This window comes from Monodon monoceros, unplaced genomic scaffold (assembly GCF_005190385.1).
Source record: "Monodon monoceros isolate NGI ecotype Baffin Bay Population unplaced genomic scaffold, NGI_Narwhal_1 Super_Scaffold_20, whole genome shotgun sequence".
NCBI classification, from domain to species: domain Eukaryota; kingdom Metazoa; phylum Chordata; class Mammalia; order Artiodactyla; family Monodontidae; genus Monodon; species Monodon monoceros.
The window spans coordinates 132,420,418-132,426,417 of NW_021703777.1; the positions used below are offsets into that span (position 1 = coordinate 132,420,418).

Here is a 6,000-nt window from a genome sequence, read left to right on the forward strand (position 1 = left end):
CAAATAATTGGAAATTAAACAATACATTTCTAAATAACCCATGGGTCAAAGAAGAAATCACAGAGGAAATTAGGAAATATGAATGAAAATTTTAAAAGCAGAACATATAAAAACATATGGCAGCTAACAACGTTTGGAAGGAAATGTAGGCCTATATCAGAAAAGAAGAAAGATCTCAAATCAATAACCTAAGCTTCTACCTTAAGAAACCAGAAAGAGAAAAGCAAACAAAATCTCAAGCAAGAAGAAGGGAGGAAATTATAAAGATTAAAATGGAAATCAGTGAAGTAGAAAACAGAAAAACAACTGAGAAAAAAACAATTAAACCAAAACTTTTTACTTTGAAAAGAGCAACAAAACTGACAAACCTTTAGCTAAAATGACCGAGTAAAAAAGAGAGAAGACACCTGCTGCCAAAATTAGGAATGAAAAAGCAAAAAACACTACCTATGCTTGCAAAATTAAAAGCATATATAGGAATATTATAAAGTGTATGCCAAAAATATTAAATAGCTTAGATGAAATAGACAAATCCCTAGAAACACAATTACCAAAACTAATAATTTAAAACTTAGCAAAAAATCTGAATAGATCTATAACAAGTAAAGAAACTGAATTAGTAGTTTAAAAATTTCCCAGAAAGAAAAATCTAGGCCCAGATGCCTTACTGGCGACTTCTATCAAATATATTCAAGGAGGCAGCAATACCAATCCTTCACAAACTCTTACAGAAAATAGAAGAGGGAACACTTCCGAATTTATTCTCGGATTAATATGTATTACTATATTACAAAATCCAAAGACATCACAAGAAAACTACAGACCAGTATCTTCCATAAATATAGACACAAAAATATTCAATTAAACATTAGCAAACTAAATCCAGCAACATATAATAAGAATTATATACCATGACCAAGTGCGATTTATCCCAGGAATATAAGGCTGGTCTAGTTGCTAAAAATCAATTAATATTATACACTATATTAGTGGAATAAAGGACAGAAACCACATGATCATCTCAGACATTAAGGTGACCAACCATTCTGGTTTGTCTGGGACTGAAGGGTTTCCCAAGGTGCAGGTCTTCCAGCACTAAAACCAGGACAGTTGTGAGCAAACCGCAACAGCTGGTCTTGCTAAGAGTTGCAGAAAAAGCATCTGATAAAATCCAATACCCATTCATGATAAAAACTCTGAACAAAACAGAATTAAAAAGGAAACTTCTACCATGTATAGAAATCTGCTATACAACACTCTGTTTATAGTTAGCAACACTGTACTGTATTCTTAAAAAGTTAAGAGGGTAGATCTCATGTTAAGTTTTCTTACCACAATAACATTTTTTTAAAATTTTTAAGTGAAAGATTTATACACTGAAAAGTTTAAAACATCACTTCGAAAAATTAAGGATCAATAAATTTTTTTAAAATTTCATGTTCATGTACTAGAAGACTCAATATTGTAAGATGGTAATTCATCCCAAACTGATCTACAGATTCAATGCATTCCCCATCAAAATTCCAAAACTTTTTTCGCAGATACTGACAAGTCGATTTTTAAATTTTTATATATAACCCACAATAGCCACAATTTTCAAAAGTAAGAACAAAATTTAAGAGCTTACACTACCTGGTTTCATAAATTACCATAATGCACAGTAATCAAGACAGGGTGGTACTAGCCAAAGGACAGACATACAGATAACGAAACAGAACTGAAAGTCCAGAATTAAATATTTACAATTACAATCAATGGAGAAATGACAGTCTTTTCAACAAACGGTGCTAAGACAACCCATATATAACAGGTGAATTTAGACCCTTATTTCACACCATACACAAAAATTAACTCAAAATAGATCACAAATCTACATATAATAGCAAAATCTATAAAACATCTAGAAGAAAACGAAGGAGAAAATCCTCAAGATCTTGGATGAGGGAGAGTTCTTAAACAACAAAAGCATGATCCATAAAAGAAAAATTGGGAAATTAAGCTCCATCAAAATTAAAACTTTTGTGCTTCAAAAGACTCCAGTAAAAATGAAGATAAGAAAAAAGCCACAAACTGGGAGAAAATATTTGGAAATCATGTATCTAAGAAAGGACTTACATCCAGAATGTATAAAAAATTCTTATAACTCAATTATAGTAAGACAACTGGCAAAAGATTTGAATAGCTATTTCACCCAAAAGGATATATGAATGAATATCATATGAAAAATTGCTTAACACCTTACATCTTTAGGAAAAATGCAAATTAAAATCACAATGACTTAAACACTTCACACCCAGTACAATGGCTAAAATAAAACAGACAGACAATAACAAGTGTTGACAAAGGTGTGAAAAAACTAACTCTCACACATCGCCGTCAGGAATATAAAATGTAAGGCCACTTTCAAAAACAGTTTGGCAGCTTCTTAAAAAGTTAAACAGATGACCCAGCAATTCTATTCCTAGGCATCTACCCAAGAGAATGAAACCATATGTCCACATAAAGACTCACACTCAAACTTTCAAGCTTCATTATTTGCAACAGTCAAAAAACTGGAAACAATCCAAATGCCCATCAACTGGTCAACAGATAAACAAAATATGGTATAACCACACATTAAAATACTATTCAGTAATAAAAAAGGAACAAAATACTGACACATGCTACAATATGGATGACTCTCCAAAACACTATGCTAAGTGAAAGAAGCCAGACGCAAAAGACTACATACTGTACGTTTCCATTCATACGAAAGATAAAGGCAAATCCACAGAAACAAAACACAAATCAGTGGTTGCCTGGGGCCAGGCGTGAGAATAAGGGTTAACAGCAAACAGGCTAGAGAGAATCTTCAGAAGTGATAACACGTTCTAAAATTGGCTTGTGGTGATAATTTAAGAACTCAAAATATTTATTAAAAATCATTGAGTTTTCACTCAGGATTAATTTTTTGCTATTAAATGATAACTCAAAAAGCTAATTTTTAAAAAAAATGTATATATCCAAGAGAAATGAAAACATATCCACACAAAAACTTGTACACAAGTGCGCGTAGCAGCATTACTTGTAATAGCTAAAAAGTAGAAACTCAAATGTCCATCAACTAATTAATGGATACGTAATATGGGGTATATCCATACAATGGAATATTACTCAGCAGTAAAAAGAAATGAAATAATGACACGTTACAATGTGGATGAACTCTGAAAACATTATGCTAAATCAAAGAATGCAATTATGAAAGATCACACATTGTATGATTCCATTTATAGAAAATGTCCAGAGTAGGCAAACCTATAGAGACAGAAAGTAGTTAGCGGCTGCCTAGGGCTGGGGGTTCTGGGGGGAAATTGAGAGTGACAGCTAATGGGTATGAGGTTCCTTTTTGGGGGGTGAGGAAAATGTTTTCAAATTGATGATGGTGATAGTTTCACAACTCTGTGAATATATTAAAAACCACTGAACTGTACACTTTAAATTGGTGAATCGAATGGTAGGTGAATTATATCTCAATAAAGCTGTTATCAACAACAACAGCAATAAACCTCGGTGTACGATCTGTGAGCAGGTGAAGCCATCAGCGCTGATAAGGCCCTACCACAGCTGCAGTTACCCACCTATCTGCTTAGGACAGAAGAATCTCAAAGTTACAAATTCTTTCCAACCTACTGTGATTATTTTGTAAATGAGTTTGTGTGTATGAAATTAAAAGCAATGATTCATCAAAGCAATTAGTTCAGTCACTAAGCTTAAAAAACAGATTGATATTAAATTTTCAAATTTCAAATGCCCAAGATATATCAGTTTTCTACTTCGTGTGTTTACTAGGAGATACCTCAATAATATTCATATGAGCTCACTGTGTAAACTGTATTACATCATATTTAAACTTTATTCCTAAACCCCTTTAAATGTAATTCAATAGTTTCCAGTCTTATATAAAGTCATTCTACCTTTGGAAGAAAGGAAGAAACTCTGAAGCTCAAATATCCAAACCTATCTTAGTGAAGCATACATTCTTCTGTGCATTCTGTCACTATTCTGTGATTATGGCACTAGACAAAGTACATCATTTACCTCTCGATACAGACCCACAGATAAAAAGAAAAAGCAAATCTGATTACCAAACACCAGATTACTGTTCTATCGTCACCGGATTAAAATTTAAACCACACGGCTGAAATAAATGTTCATGAAGACAAAAAAGGGGGTGAAATTCAGTTTTACAATAAAGTGTTCCCCTCTTACTCCTTTAATGAAGTACTAAGAACGTAAAGAAAGGCTATTCTGCACCGTAGCCAGCTCCTAGAAAAAAGAGTGCCCGGGACGCTGGTACATGGGAAACACTAGGAACTATGCAACATGGATTACTCCTGGGGTACTGGAATATTTTCCTTTATTGACATGGAATAAAAATGCCCAAGTAGAGCAAGAGGGGACTCGGCTGCCCTGCTCGCAAAGCTCGCAAAGCTGCTCGGGCAGTCAGTAAAAGCCCTGGCCGAGCCCTTACCGTCCTCCTCCCGCGTCCTCCCCCCCCCCCACCCCGCCAGCATCCAGGAGCAAGGTCCCTGAGGGCCAGCTTCGCGAAGAGAGGATCCAGAAGGCGGTCACTGGACGCGCGTGTTACAGAGCCCGTTTTTGTTTTGTCTAAAAAGCAGATTCCTATCAGAGCCCAGCCTCCCCACTCCCGGGGGGATAGGGGGAAGTGGCAGCAGGGGGCCGGCGTGCAGAGCGAGAATAAAAGAATGACCGAGTACAACCTGCCGTGCCAGCTAACACCGGAGGGCAGGGAAGGTAAGAGGCGGCGATGAGGCCCGAAGGGGAAGGAAACTGGTCTCCAGTCCTCCACGCCACCCCACGCGGCCGGAGCCTCCCAGGTCCCGCCCCGGGCTCGCCGCCCTGCCCCGGCGCCGGCCGCAGCCTCCCGCCCTCCCCGACCCTCCCAGGACGCGCTTCCTCCGGAGCCGTACCCCCGCCCTGGCCTCCTCGCGGGATAAGGCGGGTCAGTTCAGTCCGCTTCTCGGCAGAGGTGACTCGCGCGGCGGTGTAAACACTGCGAGACCAGCTGCGCGCGGCCCATCCCCCCCGCCGGGGTCCGTAACCTCTTTGCGCAGCCCTGCCCGGCGCCCCGCGCTCTCCGCGGGCGGGCGCGCCGCCCGCCTTCCCCTTTCTCCAAGTCCCGCTCCCCGACCGCTGCCCAGGGGCACTCAGCCTCCTTCCCCAGCTCCCGGCCGGTGTCACCGCCACAGCCTCTGGAAAACCCTCCGCAAACCCCGGAGCCAACAACACAGGCGCGGGGCGGGGTCGCGGAGGGAGGCGGTGGCACTCGGGACGGCGAGTCTTTCTCGCCGCACCCTCCGCGCTCCCTCGCACCAGCCTCGGCGGCCCGCGCGCTCTTACCTGTTCTCCGCGTCGCCCGGGAAGACCGCCGCGTCGCCTTCCCTCCCGGCAGGGCCGCGGACTAGCCGCCGCCGCCGCCGCCGTTGGCCGGGCGTCCGGAGGGAGCCGGGGCCTCCCCGGCTGCCCGAGCCGCTCCACTGGGAGAGGAGGAGACAAAACAGCAGCGCGCCGCCCCGCGCAGAGCCCCCCGCCCGCGCCGCCCCGCCGACCCCCCCCCCCCCCAACCGCCGAGGCGACGGCGGCGACACTGAGCCCGGCGCGGGGAGCAATGGTGGCCCCCGCCCTCGCCCCGCTCCCGGCCCCCTCCCTCCCTCCACCCCCCGCCTCGGCTCCTCCCCCTCGGCCTCCAGCCGCCGCCAACAGGACAGTCGAGTCCGCCTCCCCCACCCCGCCCGCTCAGCGCGCTCCTCCCCTCCCCACGCGGCGAGGGGGGGGCGGCACCGCCAGTCACCAACGCGCCTGTCAAACCCGGGCCGGCTATTTATATCCCGCGGGGCCCCGCCGCCCTCGGCCCCCACCAGCCCGCCCACCAGGCCTCGATGGCTCTCTCGAATCTCGCCCGCCCTGTAGCCCCCAACTTCTCCCAAGCACGCCTTCTCA

The 6,000-nt window shown here is 43.6% G+C and overlaps 1 protein-coding gene across 4 annotated transcripts in view; it reads right to left on the minus strand.

Annotated features, from left to right (window-relative positions):
- Nucleotides 1-5,646, minus strand: part of ELF2 (E74 like ETS transcription factor 2) — a 96,587-nt gene extending 90,941 nt beyond the window's left edge. For 3 of the 4 annotated variants that reach the window (XM_029234736.1, XM_029234738.1, XM_029234739.1), the window contains exon 1: nt 5,401-5,646. The gene's annotated coding sequence lies outside the window, so the exon portion shown is untranslated. The remainder of the gene's footprint in view (nt 1-5,400) is intronic. The other variant, XM_029234737.1, reaches the window with a different exon arrangement.
- Between the last annotated feature and the right edge of the window lie 354 nt (nt 5,647-6,000).